Source organism: Metopolophium dirhodum, chromosome 9 (assembly GCF_019925205.1).
Source record: "Metopolophium dirhodum isolate CAU chromosome 9, ASM1992520v1, whole genome shotgun sequence".
NCBI lineage: Eukaryota > Metazoa > Arthropoda > Insecta > Hemiptera > Aphididae > Metopolophium > Metopolophium dirhodum.
The window spans coordinates 7,995,159-8,021,789 of record NC_083568.1 but is presented as its reverse complement, the minus strand read 5'-3'; the positions used below and the strand labels follow the sequence as shown (position 1 = coordinate 8,021,789).

At 32.0% G+C, this 26,631-nt stretch overlaps 1 protein-coding gene across 4 annotated transcripts in view; it reads right to left on the bottom strand.

The window, feature by feature from the left end:
* The window catches only part of LOC132951894 (protein unc-13 homolog B), a 185,883-nt gene extending 181,924 nt beyond the window's left edge, over positions 1 to 3,959 (bottom strand). For 2 of the 4 annotated variants that reach the window (XM_061023935.1, XM_061023937.1), the window contains exon 1: positions 3,280 to 3,959. The gene's annotated coding sequence lies outside the window, so the exon portion shown is untranslated. The remainder of the gene's footprint in view (positions 1 to 3,279) is intronic. The other 2 variants (XM_061023936.1, XM_061023938.1) reach the window with 2 other exon arrangements.
* Positions 3,960 to 26,631: the final 22,672 nt, after the last annotated feature.

Genomic DNA, 26,631 nt, shown 5'->3' with positions numbered 1-26,631 from the left:
GTATAAGGGCCGAACTGGGCCACCGTATAATAATACTTGATACAAAATCAGTTAGTTATCCAAACAATACGTGCAGTCAGGGCCGCCTCCTTCGGGGCAGGGCGAGCGGAATCATTTTTCCCAAATGTTGGACAGGCCCCGCTTTTATAGATACTATAAAAAAAAATCAAGTTGATGAGCAAAAAAAATGTATCATTTATATTTTATAATTTATACGTTCAATTTTTGTAATTTTTACTACCACTATATCTATATATTATAGTTGACGTCAAATTAATGTATGAAATTTTAAACGAGCTAGATAATGATTAGAATTCAATTTTCAAAGCTGAAAATTATAAAAAACACCATATTCGAAGCACCTTGTCCCACGAAAAGTTACCAATTTAGCTATAATATCTATTGAAAAAGAAATTTCTGACCAACTATTATAATATAATGATGTTATTGACACATTTACTGATTTTAAAAAGTAGGAAGGTTAATAGTTTATGATACATTTTTAAACTGACCTAGGTATCCGCTATATTTATTGACTTATTAATTTATCAATATTATTGTATTCAATTTAAGTATAATATGACGTGTTGCGTGATTAATTTATTGAATCATTCGTATTGTTGTAAGTACAAGCCAAAAGTTACTATATTTTTAAGTCTATTTGCGCCCTTGCCCATTTTTACCTATATAGCACATATAAAAATGACATTTTTGGCCCCGCAATTTTACTTTGCCCTGAGCCCCGCAAGTCGTCAGGACGACCCTGAGTGCAGTGTTGAATTATACCGAGCTATATTCTTTTCTGTGCATAATAGGTCACTATATATCTTTAACACAGACCACAGTACCTATATATATTGTAATATCGTAGACGAGATATCAACAAAGGATAATGAGTTGAGATTTAAAAACGTTAACTAAAATACGGTAGTGAAAGAATGTAATATTATAATATGTTCGCTGCACCCGACTTCAAACTCTGCAGCGCACGTATATATATACAGTGCCTACGCATACCTATTATACCCACCCACCGAGTTATATTATCAAAACCGATACCGACGAAACTCTTCGTGTCACAATAACAATATAATCATCGGTCTCTCGGTTGAAATGTTTGGCATTTCCGTATAATATTATATCGTACACTGCAGCTATCGCTATCCGTACATTCAATATTATATTATACAGTACCTATACATATCGATATTATAATGCCGAATGCGTATACGCGAGGCGGAGACACGCCAAAAGTGTACCGGGCGTAAGTGTCTGCGATCGCGTATATTTTATACGAAACGGTGAACGAAACAATAGTGAGCTCGCGTGCGCGCGTGTGGGTATGTGGGTGTGTGTGGGGTGTGTGGGTGTGCGTGCGTGCGTGCGTGCGTGTCTCGCGTATAATGGTTAGCGGTGGACACGTTTTCATTGATACCCGACACGAGTGCGGTAGGTCTATACACATATATATATATAATATATATATACATAGGAAGCTCGGCAAATCGATCTCGTGCGCACAGTCGTGTCTACGCGTGAAATAAAACGGTCGCGTGGTGCGGAGAAATGACATTTCCGTTAAATTCGGTACACGACTGATAACCGCGTACATTACTATATAATAATGTGATATGACGCGTGAGAGAGCATAATATAGTTCGGATGCGATGTGTGTCCAGAGATATAAAAGTAACCTACATATATATTATGTTATATAATATGACATACCTGCAGCCTACCCTCGCATATTATTATAATATACGAGTGATGGCGAAAAGTCATGTACTATCGTAATTATGATATACATATTATTAATATTATCACATTGAAAATTAAAATAAGTATTAATGTATTATCACTGCAGTGGCGTTACGCCGTACGCAATAATGATAATAATAATAATATATTGTTGTATAATATAATAATAATATAATATATAAATTACGTTTCATACGACACTTGATCAATATTGTCGGTTTTTAACGGCCAAAAGGAAAGAAAAAAAACGAGTTCGCATTCGGCAGGAAGAAAATCTAGTTCATATATAATACCAGCGTGACGTCACGATGTGTACGAGGGTGGCGTCATCGGTCGCCGAGTAGAAACTCGATTTTTCTCGTAAATTTTGTTGAAAACAATTTTTTCCCCGCGCCCTACTCCAAACCTCGCCATCCTCGCCAACTATACGCCGTGTCCTCGTCCACGGTTCCTTACCTCGGGCAACGGGTCGCGTAATGAGATTGTCAAAATCCACGTAGTATATTATAGTATTTGGATTGTCACGAATAACCATCGTAATAGTATTATAATACCTGGTAACAATGGTATACAGTGAACTCTTCAAAAGTTTGCGGCGAGAATCGCGCGAATGCCGCAACGATATTTTTTTATTATTTTACAAAGAGTCAGCGGCGACTCTCGATAATAAAGGGTCGGTGGGATACCGCCGCAGAATTGTGCTTATATTATATTATAATATTATTATGCTTAACAAATATTATTATAATTATATACCGTACAGCGTCATCATCGTCGTTATACGTTCGATTTCAACGACGCGAATTTCCTTTGCGTCTCGTACTATATATACCACCTAGGTATATCATAATGCAATAATAACATAATCGCGGTTAAAGTTTTTAATCCGTTTATACACGTGCCACGAGACGCGATCAAAGGTGTGCGCCGCCGGCCGAGTAATTTATACCTGAGAGCACAAGAAAATTATGACGATGATGGGTAGGTATAATAATATAGGCAATGCTCGTTTTTCGCGGTCTCTTCAAACGATTTTCCGGAAATTAGAAAAGTTGGGGGCTGATAATGTACCTATATAATATATATATAAATTTTATAGCGTGCGGGCGCCCGACCGTATTGGCAATAGAGTGGTTTCTTTTCGGCGAGTTTTTATCCAAAAGGTCCAATAACTCTAAATATATATATATATATATACACACACACATTTCGGCGGCGGCGGCAGTGGCGGCGGTGGCCCAGTTCCATTGTGAAAGAAATTGGCAACGCGCCTAATTAGTTTTGCAGACGACTTTTTCCCGCGGCGGCGGCGGCGGAGAGAGAGACGCACCGCGTAAAACGGCGGATGAACAAAACCGGCGAGCAGTGGTGCACCGCGGGGATGATAAAAACCGCATATATAGCGACCCCCGGGAGTGGAAAAAAATTGCAAAAATTTACGCCGGCGATCGTTTGGTGCGCGCGGTTTTCCTTTAGGGGGCGTGCAGACGGGGTGAGGAACGCATCGTGACGTGTACTTACGGCGACGCGTGGCGAGTCGTAGTAATATAGTAGTAGTATCGCAGCGGTTGTACGACTACAGCCGGAGGTGGCTGAGGCGGCTGAGGTGGCGGCGGTGGAGGTCGTGCTAGCGGTAGTTGTGGAGGCGGTGCCGGTAGTGGCGGTGGCGGTGTCGGTGCTTATATTACGGGAATCTCGTATTTCGACGAGACAGTTGATAATAGCAGCGGCTGATGTACCTGAGTGATAATAGCTTTGCGAGCGTGGTGAGGTGCGGCCGCCGTTCGATAACGCAAAAGCGGCGACGGCGACTGCGACGGCAGTGGAAAATGACGGCGGCGCGGCGATAACGGCGACGGCGACGAAAACGGCAGCGATCGGGACGACGACGACGACGAAAACGGCTACGACGACGGCGACGGCGACGGCCGTGCGGGGCGAACGTGCACTCGGCGGTGCGACTGACCACTGCGAGCGCGGCGGAGTCAGCGGCAGCGATAAGGGCCGGCGGTGTCGGACGCGTTGTTGTTGTTGTTGTTGTTGGTGCTGCTGCCGTCGGACGGCGGCATCGACGACGGACGTAGGCGGCGACACGAGACGGCAGCGGCGAAAGCTGCGATACGGGTGCGCCGTAACGACGGCGGCGGCGGCGATAATAAAGCTCCGAACGGCTGCGGCATCGCCACTGACGGGCACGAAAAAGTATATCGGCCGGCGCGCCGCAAAGTTGGTAGCACGGTGTGTTGTACGCGTGTGTACGACTACGTCATAGCGATACAGAATGCGCGTGTATAGATATATGTACGCCACCGCTCGGCGTGCACGTCCCGCGCGCACAGTCAGCTGAGTCGAGCGTATCGCACCCTGTCACGCGGGCGCCGGCCAGAAGGGTGGTAGTGAAGAGGCCGTCATCGCCACCGCCATCCCCGCCACCGCCACCCCTGTCGAATGCGCGCGCATCAAAGTCGTATTCGCCCGCATGTCGCGTGATAACGTGCGGTACACACGTATTCATATGTACATGTATTATACGATAGTATGTATTACGCGTATACCTCTATATATGATACGTCGTAAACGCGCAGACAGTGACACCGCCACCGAAACCGACACCGCGTCCTGTTCTTCTTCTTATTCTTCTTATTCTCCTACTTCTTCCTCTACTACTTCTTCGTCTTCTGCTACTACTTCTTCTTCTCCCCGCGCCACACGTTCTCTGGCGACTCCGCGGCCACCGTCGCCGCGATATCATACCACCGCGCGTCAGTGTTCGTTTAGACGAAACTCTCTGCTCTCCCGCATTCTTCTGCCACCGCCGTGCACGGCGTACGGTCGTCGCCACTGATGACCAACCGCCGGCCCTCCCCCACCCTTCTCACCGACTCGTCCCCCGCCAGTGCCCACTCATCCCCAATCGTCCCTTCGCCGTAAGACAGCTATTATGCCCCACCGGTGATAAGGATAAGTCATATCTCCGTGCATTGTCATAACATTATGTACCTACCTACCTATATATTGTTACAAGCGCGTACGTAGACATCATGACCGCAACGACGATCTATATATACGACGTGACCTCCGCCGCCGCCGCCGCCGGATTTATATAATAATAATAATAATAATAATATATAATATATAAAATACACGCGAGTGTGATGAAAACGGACGGCCGGCTGTGCAATATACGCGATTTCCTTTTTTTTTTTTTTTTTGGTTCATCGATTTATCAATTTTCCGACACACTTACGAGTTACCGCCGATAAAACCTCATCGTACCCGATTTATAATGGTGTGTGTATAATAGCCCTTCTCTGCAGTATATTATTATAAACCATAAGGAGTGGTGTCTGTGTGATGAGTCGTCAAACATTCGTCAACTTCAACGCTGCACCGCACACCAATAATGTTTTGAGCCGTATTCCATATAATATACCGAGTACCTATACTATAGACTTTCTAATGCTCTGTGTACAATTTATATTTCATAATATTATGTTTATTCGATAAAATAGTTTACGATTCGCCGCCGATTGTTTGACGAGGGTGACTGCGGATTATAAATAATAATAATTATTACTATATAGGTATTCAATAATTATTGTTCCGGCCCGATGAAACATATAATATTATGTTACGTGACGATATTGTTGTTTTTATTTTATTTTTATTTTTTTAATACACACCAAACGAAATAATATACACAGACCCATTAAGCCGTTCACTAAATTATAAAGTTATTTATTTTACATATTATTATTTTGTCTCCGACTAAAAAGGAAAATGGCAAATGGGAAAAAAATTAATTTTTAACGAAAATCGTACATTATATTTTAATAGTTTACTCTACGGGAAGTATATCTGTTTTCTAATCGATATTATTTTGTTGTCACGAAGAATTTTAACTACTAATTACAACAATCTAAATTTGTGTACCGTAATATTATAATTTTTATTAATTGAGGTCCGCAGAATGATTTATGAGCTGCATCGAGATGACTATTAACCATAATATTAGAAAATATATAATATAAAAAAATTAAATATCTTAGAAGTTTTTTAGTTACATTAAATATTAAATTAGTTTTTAAAAATGATCATGTTTGCACGATTTTGGAAGATTTATATAGTCATACAGAGTCAAAGAGACATCAATATAAAAATATTTAAATATTTTACTAAATTAGCCATATTTATAGTCTCATTTATGAATACTGAATACATAACACCTAATTTAATCTCCTGTACATATTAACCATAATAAACTAATAGTATTTACCCCCCAGCAAAGTAAATATTTACTATTTAATTTTACCTAACATAATTCTGTTATGCTCGGAGGGAATTTTCAATTAATCAATAGTCTGAAACATAACACAGTATAACATTTAGGTACCCAATTGTTTTGCAATACTGTTTAATTGGTAATATATATTTTACGAATGGTTTACGATAAGATAATTATTATAATTATTACAATACACACAAATTTGAACTCAACATACATAATATTATTATTTACTATAAATGAATAAATGACAATACAATTTTAACTGTCTTTTTTCTATTTGAAACATATTAACTTTTATCTATACATTTTTTTATTCATAAATTATTGGTTTAGGCAATATGTTACCAGCTATATATAGTTAACTACACCTACCTATCTATTTTTTTTTATGCTTTATACTGCAAATGTATTGTTTACAAATTTTACACTGTATAAAAGTATTAAGCTACATAAATATAAATTATAATAGTGACATGTCGATTCGTAAATAATCGACAATCCGTATAGAGTGCGTAAACCACCATATTGTATCCATATTTTAATTATGCGAATACGATTTTAATCGAAACAATTGTATAATTATTTATTATATTAAATGTCGGTACTTACCTTTATTTTTATTTTAACATATAATATAAATATATAATAATATAATTATTATAATATGACGTAGCTTTTAAACGGTACCTAGGTAAATATTATGTGATACGCGAATACCTGAAGGTCACTGAATTTTTTGCAATCATATTATGTGCTTATTATGGCAAATAAGTGATAGTTCCACAGTAATAAATTGATATCGAAATTATAATTGAAATGCAATACATATTTTATTCATTGGGTAGGTTATATTCATCAATAATATATTGCACATGTACACCTGTCTACTTAACACAATGACACTAAAAAAATATACGGAGTAAATACTTTAGGCACCTATAAATTATAATCCTATAAAATGCCAATTATTAACAATAATTCGTACATATATAGTGTATTATTCCTTATTAACGATGAAATGTATGAAGCGCATTGTGGTAATGTGGGCGCATTTTGGTCGTGTAGTCTTATCAATGTTTCTTAACTATAACAGTAGTCGCTTGACACTATTTAGGCACTATAATTTATAACTGTAATTTGTAGCCCCATATAATACTATAATGTATTAATTTTAGGTTAATATAGGAATTGCCTATTAACCTAATCCTATTAGGGAAATTAATTTAAAAAATCCTCCCATTGTTGAACGAAATCCATTTACGAAGGAAATATTATAAACTATATTGAAGATAATCTGCCCATACTCCAAGTTGACTTTCTTAATATTTTTCTCAACAAAGAATAGTCATTTAAGCAATAAGTGCAAAACCTGGGTTGTCAAAGAAAAGATAAAACTAAATATATGATTCAGGAAATAACTAAATAATTGTACACATAACAACGTTGAGTGTACGTACTGTGTGTAGAAGTAGTAGTTTAAACTACTTCTATAATAGTACCGCAGTTAATAAGAAATACTGAAATAGTATGAGGTTAGAATGAAATTTCTAAAGCCATTTGCGAATAGCTTTGTACTTTTAAAAACATGCATTATGAGGATGAAATAATATAATAAATTACAAAACATGCACCTAATTGTTTTTCGTGTGCAATAATAATTTATTTTTCAGTTAAAATATTAATGCACCCTGTGGTGAGGAAAAAAATATTCTTGTTGAACTCAAAACATTAATATTCTTTAATATTAACTCTGATTTTAACATTAAAATATAAAATATACTATATAAATATACACACAATACTTATATTTTATAATACATGTTATAATAGAGGAAGTATAGTAGTCTATAATATTACAAATAAAAAATAAATTGAAGTTTTATACCTAGTAGAATCTATGTTTTTTTTTGGTTTTTTGAGCATCAATTACAATAGGTCATTAGTTTACAATTATTAAACTGTTATAAGTAAACTTAGATTATTTAGATATATGGAGTGATATTATTTACATTAGATATTATACATTATATTAAGTTGTATAGTTTAATATTTTTTTTAGGAAAGTAATTTTTTTTTTTTTAATATTTTTAACATTTTATCTACCTAAAGGCTACAGTTATGTATTAAATATATTATTATACATGTCCTCACAACATGAAATTCAATTATAAAACGTATTTCGACAAATTTGCTTATTATGTGTCGGTACCTACCGAAGCATATTTATTAACGGCTGGTTGAGGAACACGTGCATGTGGGGCGAGGATTCGTCACTATAAATCCGGGTGGTGATCACCCATCCGGGAACTAGCGACGTCGGCCGCGATGCTTGACCTCAAAACCACCGAGTCACACCAGGCCCCAATATATAATATATTATTGATGATCTCTAAACCTAATTACAGACTGGAGAAATTATTTATACGAAGACTTTGATAGGTACCTACTTGAATATAATATCATACGAAACACTGTAACAGTTAAAATATAAATATCGTACGATACTCGCATCACAGCCATAATATAATAAACACAAAAGTGTGTGTGTGTAAGTGTGAAATATGAGACTTTGAAAAGAAATTATTTTTCGTATTTAGATGTAGTAGAACATGGAACCTAACTAGTTACCTAACTTAACTTGTCATGGATGACAAGTAAAGAGTTTTGGACAATTTAATGTATTGTGTAAAGAAAAAATACATTTCAATAGTAGATTTATGTCAAATATTATACACACTTAGTTTTATAAGTAGTTCCAATAAAATATTCAACGGCATCACGACATGTATACTTAGATATACCTACCAGAGAACTTTAAAAATATTTTCTAAACCTAAAACGTTCGCGATACTTCAATACCATAACAATAATATTGTTCAGATGAAAATTTAATTTATTATTATTATTTATTTAAACTACATTAATTGCCAGCTATACATTAACAACCCTATTATATATATAAATGACATGTAATAATACCATACATACATTTGTTTAATTTTAATTTTTGTACCATATTTTTCTGCCATACCCTGATTTAAACGAAGTACCTTGGTGACTACAGTCACCTGGCCTCCATTTTGATTCATTATATATTTTTTAGACCAATAGACAACATTTTTGCGTCAACTAAATAAATAATAATAATACAAAAAAAACCTAAAAGTGATAACTTTTTGGTATTAGTGTTAGTGGTATACTCGTCGATCAGTTTGTATTATTTTGATTTTACTGTCATATTATGACCCACGGCGATAGTGGCCTCTTTAAAATCAAAGTCCCAGGCAAGCCCCAGATCAAGAGAGGAGAGCATGACCCCGGGCCCACAACAGATATCGAACAATATAGTGGTGGCCTGGCGGGTAGTACGTTTCCTATAATATATGGATAATGAATACATGGATAGTGGTGGCCTGGCAGGTAGTAAGTTTCCTATAATATATGGATAATGGATATATTACTATTTGTCCTCCGGGTTCAAAATTATCTTAATCCGGGCTTGGTCCCCGACCCCGAAATCTGTAAATCAGGCCTTGATTCTTACTCGATAACATATACCGTAAACTTTCGATAAATAACGAAGGTGCATACAAGGTTTGCTATACGTTTACACGGTTGAGCATAATAATATAAACTGTGCACAACTTTAACTTTAATAATATGTATTATTACGCAAAATAGTAATCACTCGGTTATAAATATTACAGGTATTGTGGTACGGTAGGTATACTACTATACCTACCATAAATTGAAAAAAAAATTAAGAAAAAATATGGCTCTTTGTAAAACATTTGTATTGATAAAACCTTCTCGAGAAAAATTAAGTTTTGAAATGCCATGTTTGGATTTTTAACAGAACCTTTTGTCCCTCTCGTTTTAACAAAATACTTCAACGCTTTTAAGTATAAAAGGTATTTCTAAATGCATTCAAAGTGAGATTATTTTAATTATTAGGATTAAAGATTACTTTTTCATATCGACACGACGCGCGACGTCGAGTGTAACAGTTATTCCAAACTGTTTTTCTATATTTTAACTTTATGCCTTTATGAATAAACGGCAAAATACGATGGCCCGTCTTGTACATGAATATTATAAATGCATTTTATTTTGTTTTCCAAAAATAATATGAAATTTATTGTCTGTTAAAAACTGTAAAAAATGTAATTAAAAATAAAAACCGCGAGGAGCTTATTTTAGATTAATGCAAAAACACTTTTGTGCGGCCTGTATAATATTATTTAGCTAATACCGTTGATTATAAATTTATAAAGATACATTTATAATCAATGCTAATACTTATCTAATTGTTTACAGATTCCTATTTAGGTATAGCTAGAGTGGTTATGGGTGGCACTTTTTGAAATAAACTATTGAAATAATAACGCTCATTATAGTCTTTACTAATTACTAATATTTACTATTGTTATATTAAATAAGTGAAACCGTAATATTATTATACATTTATGATATTTAGTAAGTATTCAATTCGTAATACATTATAATGCTCAAAAAACAACCTACTAAATACTATTTGGTAGTGGTTCGATATACTACCTACAACTTACCAGAAATGATTTTCAATGTACGAAAACCCTCATGTAAATCGAACCAGTAGTGTCCGGAGATCAACCCCGTCAAAGATAATCGATTCTATACTTTACATATATGGAAACTCCGTCAGTGGTAATAGTCAATAAGTCGTTTTTTTTATTTATGCTCACATTATATAATATGTTAACATCCGTTGCGATGACGTACGTCGAGATCGTCACAATTGCTATTAATTAAATGTGTCGAATAGATTCATTTATAATTTTTTTAATATAATTTTACCGTCGTAATATATCTTAAAAACACCACAGTGTTACGAATGATGTTATCATCAGTAGGTATAACTACCTATACTTTAACGAACATAATCTCCCGTAGTTTGTTATAAATTTAAGGCTCGAATTTCAATGCAATTGAATTTTTTTTATTAGTGTCTTACTCGATGCTTTCCACGCTACAAATATGTTCTAAATACACCGTGTTGTAACCGCAACACTTTTTGGACATTTTTTACTTTTTTAATAAATTTTTAAATTTGTTGACACATTTTCGACCTTTTTCTCGTATTATGATTTATGACTAAAAAAAATTGAATTAATTGTTATATAAACATAGCATTATGTAATATAAACCATTTTCATTTTAAACTATATAACATCAGGTAATCAGGTTTTAAATTATACAATAAGGGTGAAATGTATGAATGTATCTCTATGTCACACCAACTAACAAGCCAATTTAATTGTAGTATAAAACTTTTATCGGAGTACCTATTGTAGTGTATAGTAGATAAAGTGTAGGTACCTAATACAAGTTTTATTTTTACTAATTTTTTTATATTTATAAACTTACATACACAATTGTACATGTTAAATGTAGTTTTTGAAAGGACATTTTATATTTTTAGGGCATTTTCTTGAGTTTTTAGTTCATAAAAGCATTTTTTGAAAAGTAGTTTTTTTTTAATTTTTAGCGCATATTTTAAATCCGAGCTCTAGACTTATAGTAGTGTTTACTGTTTATTAGTCATGGCCCATGGGTAGTCATTTATTTGCTCGTCTATACTCGTGCTGAATTAACGAAATATTATGTCTGAAACAAAACTAATTACTGGCCAAAGTGGCAATTTATTAGTTTTATTTAACAATTATATATATTTATATAGGTGAGTACATCAAAAACATAAAATACGTGTCTGGTCGTACTCTAGTGTCTGGTGAGACAAATTAATGGAGATGCAATAACGAAAATTGCGATGCATTTATTAAAACTGTTAAGAAATGAAGGAACATATAATACCGTGCTTTGACAAATTCGTGAAGTAATACGCACATTATTTCATGCCTTCCAAACCGAATACTAAAAAGACAAGAAATTAAGTAGTTTTGTTAAAAGAAAAGCGATGAACCGATAAACCGGGTAAAATACCGAATTAAATAAACTATAAATGACACATAGGCAATATGTTAAAAAAATTGTTTTAATAAAATAAAAAAATGTACGATATATTTTTTTGTATGGTTAAAATATTAAGCATGGGACAAGAAAGTGAGTTGTAGTAGTACTATATAAGAACCTATAGACAAATTTAATTTCGAATTGGTAAAAAGAAACATATGTAACTTACCTTTACAATATACACGTAGATAATAATTAATAGGTACCTACCATAAATTCCAACTTCACTAGCCGAAGTTATTTCTTAATCGGATGACACTAAAAACGAATAGATAGACAAAAATATTTAATTTTAATCTAACCGCGATAGTGATGAGATCATTACATAATATTAGGTGTGATACAAATTAAAAACGTTTATGTGTGTCAGGAATTATCTATGTCGATGGCTCGTTTGATTATTTTGTTGAATTCTTTTATCAGTTATTTATTTATTTTTAAACGTTGTTTTTAGTCCGACGAAAATAGTTGTTAACTACATGATAATAGCAATTCATATATAGTAATACATGCAAATAAATATGGCCCAATATTGGTTTAATGTGATGTCAATTTTATCTCAATCAATCATGGCATAGAGAGCAATTCAAAACTTTGGACTGAGTATTGAATATAAAAGTGAATCGGAAATAAGTAAGTGGCTTCTATGTTTCGGAATATTGTATTTACCTCCCGAAAAAGTTTCTGATGTATTTGTATTTACTTTAGAAGCAACCATGCCATCCGACCATACTATAATTAAGTTTTCCGATTACCTTGTTGAAAATTATATTAGCAAATAGCAATGACGCAGCTTTCTCCCCACATTTATGGGCTGATCAAAGTGCAAATCTAAATATAACTACAAAATATGCTTGTGAATCCTTCCATCACAGTCATTTAAAAAATAGACAGTTACTATTTTTATTATTTAATAATATTAAATTCATAGTAATTTTATAATTTTATCATCAATTTTGAATTTAAATTAAATTAAAAATTAAATCAATTTTTCATTTTTAATTTCGCATACCTATTGAATATTACGCGATTTTGTTATTTTATGTGACGATTATCGTTACACAAATTATGATTTTTATTTTTACATGGTAAATATTGTTGAAATAATATGTTATATTGTTTCCTGATATTTTTCCTTTCCTCACTTGTGTTATTCAAAAATTTTGACACAAAATTATACGTATTATGTGCCTGTCGGTTTTTTTTAAATTTATTTTGTGTCTGTATATACACAAAAAGTTGTTCGATTTTCAACTTTGGGAGTGGTTTCTTGTAGAAAATTGGATCTAACTGGTACTTTTGAGAGGTCAAAATCAAAACTTCCCAGAAGTTTTCAAAAAGCCGGGAAAACAAAAGAAATTGAGAAAAAAATGGTAATTTTTACACTATACTAGTTTTTGGCCAAATCGATTTTGTTCTTTTGTTGTAACTCAAAAATAAATAACCATAATACTCTAAATGTTCGCCAAATATTTATGCGATAAAATTTTTTAGGGAGGGTTCAATATATATTAGTTTTCCGTCATTATCGACCATATAAATACATCTCAGAAGAAATTAATTCTTCCCGCAAAACGTTGGTGGGTGTTATCCCGCCGACCCGCCCCCGTTAGTACGTCACTGTTTTGTTGTAATTTAAAAATATTTTTATGGGTACTTGAAGTACTTTTAAGTTTTAAAGTAAATATCCGTATATTGTTATATATTCGATACACACAATGACATTTTCAAATGCAATGTTTTTGGAAAATAATGATTCAACCTACTGCATTACTACTATACCTAGTAAAATATATTACTTTAATAGCTGAAATAATATCATAAAATAAACTATTAGTAATATAGGCTGACAGACCGTCTTCGCTCAAAGTCGTTTTCGTATACAATGATTTTATATTATTTAATTCAAATTTAACAGCATCCATCACTGCAGTGAATCACAAGACACGTCCTACTGTACAGCAGAGCAGTACCCTCTTAAGTCTTGGACCACCACACTCGTCACAGTCTAACTTTTTTGAATTTGAATTGTTTTAATAAACACTAATGTAAATGTTATGAGGATATACAAATTCTCAGGCGATGTGAAGCATTTAAAAAAAAATATTTTACCAAGGTTTAACTTGGATTTTACAACTTTATCTAGTTATTTATCATATGCGTTATAAGTATAACACATGTGTGTACTTACATGGTGTATTATAGTGAAATGTATGAACAATAACTAAGTTCTATTAGAGAGGTCACTATAGTGTGAAAATTCTTGGGAGGCAACTCGTACGTATAATTAATAATTATTAATTACCTGATCGTCGGAAGCATCTATACCTATAGTGTATTCGTATATTTTTGGAGGCAACTATAGTATGCAGAACCGATAACTACGATTTTAAATAACACCTATGGTGTTATAAAAAACTAACACTTAACTGCCTAGAGCCTATCCAAACAAACTTACAATGAGCCTGTTGAAATGTGACAATACGGTGAAACCTCTAAACGCCGGACACTCGGTCGCTGAAACGTTATCCGCTATTCGGAGGTGTCCGCTATTCAGAGGATTCAGATTGTAGAAAGTTTTTAGTTGGTTCCCAAGAAAACGTCTGCTATTGGGAAGTGTCCGTTAAAAAATATATTTCTGTTTACTTGAAAATAATATTGCTCCATAAGATATGAATAGTTATAGGTAAAACATTATTTCAATTTGCACTTTAAACATTTAATTTTTTACTCTTCAATCGTATTCGATAATATTATGACAGTATTGACAAAATATAAGACATTCAATAATGTTTAAATATTAAAATAATTTTTTTCGATAGATATAGTACTTAACCATAAACCATGAATGGATTGTTGATAAAGTAATAACGAATATTAATTATTCATGTAGGTATTATTATACAACTAAACACTACGTGTAAATTGAATTATAAGAAATATAAAAAACCAATTGCATCGAAATTAATTAATTAATATTAAATACATACTGCTACTATTAAGTATTAATTATTTTTTTAAATGTACTTGTAATAAGTATAGTTTATGTGCGGTGTACTTACCAATGTTATTTTTATCTGCTATATCTGTGTATCGTCAAAATGTTCGTAAAATATTTTACCTATATTTTCCCAGGCCTTTGACTTGGCATATCTCTGGCTACATTCAGCCGTTCGAGTGTTCCACATTGCATTCTCATTTTCAATAGCGCTTATTAATAATTCGGTGTCAATACATTCGTTTCTCGAGTCCCCGTAGTCGGTAAAGAAATTAAGAAAACTAAGAAAAGAATAAAAACAATGTACAGTATTCTATATTAATTGTATTTTCGTAATAAAACAAAATATTATAGCGTTCGTCGAGATTCGACAGTCATGGTTTTCGCGATATTTTGTCAATTATACCAACTGATTGATATTAAACGCTTTTTGCATAAATTATACGATAGTTGGTAAACGCGCGTTTTTCTTCCAGTGGAAACGTCCTAACTAGGTATCTGCAATTTGATCGCTTTCGAACGCGAGTTTTAAGAACAACGCGCGTAGAGGCAAGACGCGCGTTAAAAACTCGCGCACGTTTAAATGGAAGACACGCTCATTGTATTACTTCTAATGCATTTCAATAAACGAGTGACTAAACTCGCGCACGTTTAAATGGAAGACACGCTCATTGTATTACTTCTAATGCATTTCAATAAACGAGCGTCTAAACTCACACGCGTTTAAATGGAAGACACGCTTGTATTTATTCCAATGCATTTCAACAAACGAGCGTCTAAACGCATGCGTGTTCGCGCGTTTAAAAACGCTCGTGGAAAAGGACACTGAAGGTGAGTGAGGTTTCACTGTACATTACAATTTGCGTCTTACCTTGACGGCGCGTCCTCGGATCGTAAATCGTAATCCCCGAGACCTCCGTTTCGTCGGACCACAAATGATGAGGTCTCAAATATGAAATATAATATACCTACCATCATGTTTGTTATAAATGCTATACTAATATTAGGGCTATGATTTCTATGTTTTTTTCCTTGAGTGCAAAATTCATTGGTTATCAGATGAGTCCACGGTATTAAATGCAATAATAACTGCTTGCAATAAATAATAATTCTATATAAATAATAAATAATTATTAATTAGTAGTTTCTGTTTCAATTAGGCAGTTTCTGATTTTTATGTAAAAAAATATTAAATGTTATGTAGGTACAAATGAAAAATAATTGTTTTTGCATATTTCGGTGAATAAAATGCATAATATTTTACAATTGTTTATTGCATATAAATCCTGGCCCCAGAATACACTTTACCTACTATTGAATATATTACTTTATGTGTCAATGAATTCAGTGCAGGTTGGACGCAGTTCAAAACGATGTACCTATTATACTATCCATTAAAGTTAAGAAGGAACCTCAGCGACGACCAGTTTTCCTCAACGAATCAACCATATGTGTGGTCAAGCCAAGCAAATGCCCAGAATTCGGCCGCCGAGGTTTCTTCTAAACGCGAATGGAGTTTAGGTAGGTACTACGATATTTATCTTTGTATAAACGTATAGCGAAAATGACGTCAGAAAAATAAAATATATGAGATTTGTCGAAAGCTTAAAAGTTTTTTACAGATGCTAGCAAAATACTGGGATGACGTCACTGCGCCTCGTGCATTACTCATAATATATTTCAAACAATTTTTGTACACTGCTTGGGATTTTTCTTTCTAACCAAACTCAATGAATACTTTTTTTCTAAATGAAAAAAATAGCATAGTCCTTCCACAAATCACAATTTGAATTAACGCATATAAAAATAAAACATAAGAGCAATGGGCTGAGCGTGCTTGAATTATTCACTTTTGTAAGTATCAAACATTGGGAACGCACTTATAGGGGGTTGTAGTAAAGGGCGATCGCACTGGGTTGCACTTTTTGTATTATGACCGTATTTGTGTTTATAATTTTTTGTAACAACTATTGTAATTTTGTTGGAAAACTTATTTTTTTTTAATCTCGTTATTATGCATCGTCGAATTGACCATAATGTAAAACAACGAACTAAAAAACACTGTCATATAACAGCTGTGGTCATGTTTTTTTTTTTTTTTTATTGAATTTTTATTTCTATTCAGTATTACAATGTGTTTAAAATTAATTGTTAGTGTCAAATATTGACATTGATATATAAGGATGGGGATCGTGGTGACAAAAAAAAAAACTATATCACCAGCCACCAGGCCGTGAAAATTTTGAATATCATCTACATCTCTGGCGCTATACGTATAACGCTGTATAATGGCAAATAGGGGTATACCATAATAATAAATTGCATTTTTTTATGACACAGGCGCTCTTTAAAAAAAACTACAGCCACCTTAAAGTTAGTTTATTTCCAAATACATATCATGAAACCCTAAAGCCTATTATATATATTTTGAGTGTTGCAGGACAATGCGTAGTATTTAAAATTAAAATTACTAATATAGATAATATTTTAATTATTTATAAACTATTTAGATATCTATAATTACATGGACTATCGTGTGTACGATATTGTGACCCGCTAGTTTGACAAATAACTACTGTAGTTCTAATCAATATTTTTGATTTTTTTTAATTTATTGACTCTTGGGATACATAACGCATAATATAACATTCTTGATTTTGATTTTTATACTGAAAATAAACAATTTAAAATGTGATATAAATTTTTTTGAAAAATTCAAAATAGCCAATTTGTAAATTTGGTTTTATAAAAACATTTATTGTAAAAACATTTATTTAGGCATGTAGTTTTTAAAATTTTTGAAATCTCATTATTTTTGTAAAATAAAGTTGGTCCAGTCGTAAAAACATTTTAAATTCAAAAGTATAAACTTTTTATGAAATATTTTATGAGAATTTTTTTTAAAAAAGTTATTATTTTCTAATGAGATTTACTTCAAAAACTGTTGACATTCTAAACAATCATAAAAAATAAACTACTCGACTTAGAGTCAACATTTTTCGAAAAAACAGGCTTACAAATTGGCTATTTTGAATTATTCAAAAAAAATAAATAAATCCTACTTAAATTTTTTTATTTTCTTATTTTAAAAATAATTCTTATATTATTATAGATGTGGAGCAAACTTCAATAAGTTATATACTTGTTACTTATATATAAAAAAATTGTTGATAAGAAATAAATGTTATTTTATTTGTCAGGTCTTCCTGTCACACCCTGTGACAAACCATTGTATGAATACGATATATACGATATAGGTACGCGATTCTTAAAACCTCAAACTTCCGTAAAGATACTTAACGTTGAGATTATTTCAATAGAAACCGACTGATAAATAACTTTTACGCTGTGCGGAAAATTATCATAATCACAACACTATATTATTATCTAAACTAAATTAGACGAACATTATTCGATACCTAAAGTCGTTACACACACCAAAACCATCGACCATTTATCATTGTGCGCCTATCGTGCAGTTTACCGAATAAAAATAAGATAGGCACATACATAATACATATATATATATATATACAGTTAGACATTTTTCTAGTCACTTAAACTGAGTTCAATAAAGCATATAAATTAAGTGATGTGATGATAATAAACGAGGTTAGATAAAAAGAACGTGGGGAGGAACTGCACGTCAGAGACGACCAACCCACGCGGTACAGTGTATATATATATATAATATATATATACTAAATAATGTATTATATGGCGACGTTATTGACTTATTGGACTTTTTCATCGAAAATATATTTTATAACCACTCGTGTTTTTTTTTCCTCATGAAATTGTTTTTATATGTGCGACAGTGCGAAAAACTAGAACACCTACGTCCATATTATTATATATAATACCATCATATGCGCGATGCTTACGCGTGATGTTATAGTAATTATTATTATTGTTCGTTATATTTTAATATTTAATATAGTTTTGTTCTCGGCGATCTAGTGAAGCGCAATTTCGGAGAGTGGCTAGAGGAGTCGCAAAGCCACTTTATACATTTATAAGCGATTACTGTCATATTTTATACATATATATATTAATAATACGAGCACAGTTCTGAAATAAATGATTTTTTCTAAATGACTTACAAAATAACACCGCAACTATACCCTACATTGGATATTATACTATTACAAGTAGGTAGCGGTATTAGAAATGTAAAATATGTTTTACTAAATTGTAATGGAATTATATTATTATGACACTTTAAAGTACTTTTTCCTGCAGCCTATAAATGGTGTCCAGTAAAAATACACACCATCGTAAAATCAATATAGCTTCCTCCGCTTTTATTTGAAATATAAAATTACGAAGCTATTTTCTATCTATATGTTGCTCGTCCAAGAGAAAATTCAAAATATTTAATTTATCCCTGTAGTACATCAAGTACATTTCAAAGTTCAAACAAGCTGGATTACCTATCGAATGTACTTTATGGTATTTATAGCTTAAACATAAATTGTATACAGTAGGTAGGTACCTATAGCAGATTAATTGATATTGATATAGCTGGTATTTGAATACTCGATACATTGATAATTGATATTAATATAGGTACTTGAAAACTCGATACATTGATAGGTAGGTAGGTAGGTACTACATGCTTAGTAAAAATTTTGTTTCGATTTAATCCTATACTAGATTTTTCCATCTTGATTTTGAACTAAAAATATATATATATATTATATAACGCACGATGTTAGAATATAAGAGATATTGAATTTTAGGATACCTAATTGATGAGCATTTTTTAATTTTTCGAATAAAATTATAAAATAATTTGACCGTTGGATCCATGACGGCATAAAATTAAAAGAGTGTGGCGTTGTACAATGTACATTGCTGGTTGTCGTGCAGGTCACTGTTGCAGTAATGACACATTGTGCTAAATTTGAATTCAATGATATAAAATCATTATACGCGAAAAACGATCCCAAGTGAAGACAAGATGCATCGACCAATATTACTAAATGTATTTTATGATATTATTGTGAATAAAGTAGGTAATTCGTTTTACTACATGACATTGCCTACTCGTTAATACCTAATACAGTAGGTTGAACAAATTGTTGCCTTTGAAAATATCACTGTCTGTATAAAATATAATTATATAATTTAAAAATGTCAAGTACCTAACCACGAATAATATTTTTAAATTTCAAAAAAATAACTAAAATCGGTACTTTTTGTTAATTCTTTCCAAATTTGAAATTAAAATGTCTATAAAAAAATCTGTATTTAAATATTTTTTTATGAACTACTCATGATAAACCTTCTTTACTTTCGTTACATTGCTACTATAACAACTTATGTAGAACCTTGTATTCAAGTTTCAAATTTTATGACAAAGCGTAAAGATTTTCTATACAAAAACTAAAAAAAAAAATCAACATTTTTTAATAGGTAGCTAAATATAATAAGAGCAAAATAACTCAAAAACAGTAAAAAAATTGGTGCTTAAATGTTTATAAAAAATGCAGGTAGAATAAACATTCGGTAGACATTTCAAGTATCTACAGACTAGTTATTCGTTATTGAATTACAACAAAATAAGAAAATCGTTTCAGGAGAAATCGATAGTTTACGGCTGAATATCCAATATTGAAAAAATTCTAACTTCAGACGCCCATAAAAAATAATTATGAGTTTACGCTCAACTTTTTTTTTAAATTACCTACACTATTAAAAACTAATTAGGAACCTTTGTTTTAAATTGTTTAACCAATTGCCTAAAAAAGCACAAAAAGAGTCAAAATAGTTTGAAAATGTTATCATGTATGGAAAATTATTATATAAACACTTGGTAACAATTAAAACTTAAAAGTATTTACGGTTATGGGTTTTTGAGTTACACCAAAAAAACTAAATCGGTTTTTGTCGAAAACTTGTTGCGCGTATAAAAATCCTCGTTTTTTCTTAATTTTATTTTTGTTTTTCCGACGCTTTTTACGGCTGTGAATTTTTTACCTTTGACCCCTCAACGTTACCAACTATACATTCACTTTTTTACCCGAAAAGATGCTGATGTAAAATATCGAAGCAATTTTTGCTGCCCCAAAAGTTGACGACTGATACAAAAAAAAACACATCATTGTAAAATCTATACACATTCATCACTCAGCTCAGAATCTAAAAATTATGAGTGACCGATTTAATTTAATTTAATTTCACAGAAATACATAATATAATACCTAATAGCTAATGATGTGGACATACATATAAGTGTGATTAAAACTACATCAAGTAGATCTATAAATCTATTGGTATTATATAATTATTGGTATAATTAGTACCTATCTTCCAAATGTTCGATTGGTACCTATATACTATTTTACTACAATACTACATGGTACTTATCATAGCTAGGTTGTAGATAGTGTTAAAACTCGGAAACAATGTATCGTGTATATTATGACGAAAAATTACACCCACGCCCACACCCAAGCCTTATAATAATTACCTATACGCGCTGCTGCACAACACGTTATTATAAATGTGACACTTTATTAATTATCATGCGATGTCTTCGTACGACTAACCTTTCGCAGATTGCGTTAGTAATAATTAGCACTATACTACTATCCTAATAATTCCTATAGTGTCATATCGACGTGAAACGAGTTGTACTGCATTGTGTATTTGTGTGCGTTAGACAATAATAACGAAATGAGAGTTCATACTATAAAAAAATAATATTTGCGTATTCCAAATATGAAATAATGCTAAACCATGCAGGGTTGAAAAATGTACGATCGCGTGATTGAGATGACCCGTCGTAAGAGATATAGGTAGGTACCTACGTCAGATCCCCTCATCTTTCTAAAATCCATAATAAATAGTATTATTTTTACACTGTATTTTATAGCTAGCTGTGTTTTTAATATTAGGTTTAAATGATTAAACAAAATTAGCTAGCTGAATTTAATTCAATATTAGGTTTAAATGATCGAACAAAATTGCACCACCGACCAATTCAAGAAAGATCCACAGACATATATCATACTATCGCTACAAAACATACAGGTTTATCTTAAATTGAGGGAAAATGTGTGGTTGCTTTTTACAACTTAAATCAGCCGAATAATAGGGTAATTATCAAAAGAGTTTGTTGGAGAATAATAAAGGATATATGGAAAGAAACAGGTGGACGAGTGGTGGTGCAACTAGTTACGAGCAACAATGGGTAAAACCATAAAAGAATCGATTTTACTATAGGAAATATTGAATTGAATAACAATGGAAGATTATAGCAGCATATTTAGAAACGAGTATAAAGTTAGCAAGACTTGAAATATTTAGCAGGAATTTGATAGAGGTATAATCGTGGGGAAAACAAGGTATGTTGAGTCTTAGAAGATGACAAACGCAGGAATCTGCATTGCGAGGGACTTTTTCAACCACAACACTAATAAATGCAGTTGGGCATCTTGAATCCAAGGCTTTCAGGCGTGCAGTATAGTGTATTTTGAGGCGTTACCACATGGAAACAATGCGAGTTATGAAAGATGAAGCCCAAAAGTTTGAGCGCCTTGCAATATAGTGCCTCGGTGTATGCTTTGAAACCTTATAGGTGAAGTGTTACGGATAAGAGTAAAGTCCACACCGAGGCCCTATATTGAAAGGCATTCAAACTTTTGGATAAATCACATTAATTATCCATACATAGGTTACAGTCATCTGCGGGTTTAGTGGAATACTTTTTATATGGAACGAAAAAGTTATATAGGTGAACGTATGCGGGTAAATTTGAATACACAACATTTGAGGATGTTTAAAATAAATCTTAGAGACTCAACCCAAGAAACCAATCTATGAAGGTCCATAGTCAAGAAGGTAACAGTCGGAAATAGAGGCTACGCGCAGTTAATTTTATGAGATGTCGTTGTCAAAAATTGTTGGCTTAGCATGACCCAGCACTAATGAGACAGAATTTATGAGAGGAGAAAACAGGAGAGGAGCATCTTACATAACTCCTTAATGAAAAACACAGTGACGTTGGTGTAAAAAAAAATTGAAAAGAACGATACAAGGACTTAAATGGACCGATCAACATGATACGGCCGTCACCTGTAAACGAATTAAGAACCATCTGTACGACTGCACTAACGAGGTTAAGGATTTCAATAAGATATAGGCAATGATCTACCTACTGGAAAAAATGCTTTTGAAAAATCGGTATAAATTGTGTCGACTGGACTATGTTTGCGGTAAATTGTAATATATGAGGTTAAATAATGAGATGATTGAATAATATACGATATACCTACACACATAGAAATATTGGAGTTAAATTCAGTTTCAATTGGTAAGTGCCTAGATGTTAAATTAACTAGCTGTAATTTGTAGGTATATTAAATAACGACCACGGGGTGTTGTATTAAATGTTGAAGTCCTACACTACGTATATAGTTAGAACACCTATTACCTATGTACCTATATTTATTGTTAACCATATTATGCTATATTTTAAGTATATGAACGATTAAATTAAGTTTTTGTTATGTAACTTTAAAATTATATTCATTAATAACTTAACGATTCCGTGTTTCTTTTGGTCATTTTAATATAACCGACAGTTCTTGTTAATATAGGTAATCATAGAAATGTCAATTTTACTCTACAAAAATGTTGAATAATATAATATTTTTTGTTGTTGGAATAACAACAGATTTTTTGTAATTTTTAATTTTAAGATTTACTACTAACTATACTACAAATAACAAATGCTACATAATGTGATTTTGAATTATGAGGTTGTCTGTTAAATTAAACAATTATCGTTTAAAAATTTTAAGTAAGTACCTCCTATAGTTATTTTAGCATTAATATAAATTCAGAATGCATTTGAGACTTTTGAATTAATAATAACTGGAGAAATACGCAATACATATTATATAGTAGGTACATGACTTTAAAAGGTCCAATAATCTTGGAGCATAGTAAATACATCACTACCCACGTAGGAAAATAAAAATATTATAATATAATATACATATACAGAGCGATTCTTTTATCATTGAACACTCATTATTAAAAAAGTGTACATTTTTTTGAAAATATTTTTGTACATAGTTTCAAGTCGTTAAAAATCAACGTTTTTATTAAAAAATTATATTTTTTCTCCCTAAAGTTTTTAAGTTTTTTACTTTTTTGAATGACAACGTAGAGTTTTAATTTTATTAAGTTATGAATTTAATATTTTAAAGTATATATGAGCGGAGTGTAGTGGTAAGGGGTTACCTCACAAAATGATTGTCCACTATACTCCGCTCATCAAAACATTAAATAGGTACTTATAAAATATAAGTTATAACATATAACCAGTGTTCGGGCTTATCTAGATAAATTTATCTAGATGAATATCTAGATAATTATTTGTTCATCTTTTATCTTATCTAGATAAATAATTACAAGGTATCTAAACGTTCATCTTAGATAATTTTTTTACTCATCTTAATGAATTCATCTAGATATATTTTTTATTGATAAAAATCGTGAAATTGTACAAACGCATTTAAATATTTATACAGATTCTCAAACCAAGTTTATGGTTTATAAATAATGTAATTATTTTTATTTATATCATCATTATTATTATTATGTTCCTAGTGCCCAACTAAAATATACCTAAATTTAAAACCCATTTAAAAACAATTGTATCTTTATTTTATCTAGATAAATACGAGTTAAGTTATCTTTTATCTCTATCTATAAAAAAGATACATTAAAGTTGCATTATCTTTATCTATATCTAGATAAAAAAAACTACTTATCTAATCCGAACACTACTTATAACTCATAAACTACTCGCCCTAAATTCGATTTTTATGTATCAAAATCTGTAAAAAATATTCTGCTTTGAAATATGAAATTAAAACTACGTTGCCATTCAATAAATAAAAAACTTAAGAAATTATAAGGATAAAAAATATTTAAAAATATATTTTTTTTAATAAAAACGTTGTTTTGTAACGACTTGAAACTACGTAAAAAAGTATTTTCAAAAATATTAATACTTTTTGAAATAATGAGTACTATAATGTGTAGTAATAATGAGTAATAACTAAAGAATCACCCTTCATATGCATACAATATAATATGTAGGTAAAATCATTATTAGTTATTGTATAGCAAAATGGGAATGCGCGACAATGCGAAACAGTGTAGGTATTTACAGCGAGCCTGACAAAACTTCCAATCCTACCTAATGAAATACAAATTACAATCCATTACCCATGACGACTTGTGTAAATAGTGTTGGGGAAACAGATTTACAAAACGCGCTCTGGTGGAAACAATTAGTACCTTCCGATTCGGGGTGTATAGATGTAGTTTTGTATTGGTTATTTTACTTTTTATAATAAATGCATTTTGGTATCGAAACTTTATACCTACGCTTTTATAGCTAACTGTATACGTTGGTAAGTACAATTTCTATTAATATTATCCATTCAAATACACTTCACTTAAAGGAAAATATATGCAAAATTTCGGGAAAATACATACAATCTCCCGACTCCACGTAGGGGGGAACCAACCTAACCATCAGTACGATAGGCGTCGACAGCGCTCCCGGTGTTAATCTGTCTTCCCAATATTTTTCGGCCAGATGTAAACTCCTACATAAATAACCTTGTTACCTGAAAATCAAAGATACTGCTATCTCCTACAGTACATGCAATTTTACCTGAAAAAAATAGGGTAATATCCTACACTCCAACATTTTAATTGAATACACGATTTTGGAATTGAAAAGCTTTAAAAGCTAAAAATTAATAATTTGAAAATGATAAATATAAATACAAATACTTGGTTAATGATTTATTTTAATACGATTATTATTTAAGTTTTTAATAGGATTGATTTTTGAATTAATGTATAATATGTATTAATGTAGGTATTGCAAGACAGATATTTTATTTTTAATGTCAAAAATACGAAGACATATTTTTTTCTACTGATTTCTTTTTTAACATAATTTTGATTTTTTTACCTATATACCTAAGTCATTTGGTTTTTAATATTAAATAACGTATGAAAATTAAACGATTTAAACTAGAGGAAATTATCAAATTTGATAATTTATATAAGCAAGCTAGGATGACAGAACAGCGGTACAAGCGGTACCCACTTGTCCATCTTTTTAAAAATGAATTTTACTTTTTTGTAAAAATTATTATTTTATTTTCGTTTGTAGGGGTTAACACTACCGTTTGGAGGAGTTAACACTATCTTTTGTAGGAGTTAACACTATGTCTATGTATAGGAGATTACCTACATTTGTAGGAGTTTACCACTCCCCTATTTTTCATACGTAGACATAGGCGGATATTTGGTCACATCCGTGGGGGGCTTAACATTTTTGTCTTATCCATTAGCGTAATGCGTAAACATACATTTTTAAACGCTTCAACCTACTAACTAGTGGCTACTCAGTACTCCTACTTTATTCTAGCAGAGGTAACAAGTATATAGGTATATTAAAATACACAATTTATTTTGACATCTAGTGTGGTTTGTTACATTCAGGGGGGGGGCTTAGCCCTCCCACCCAATATCC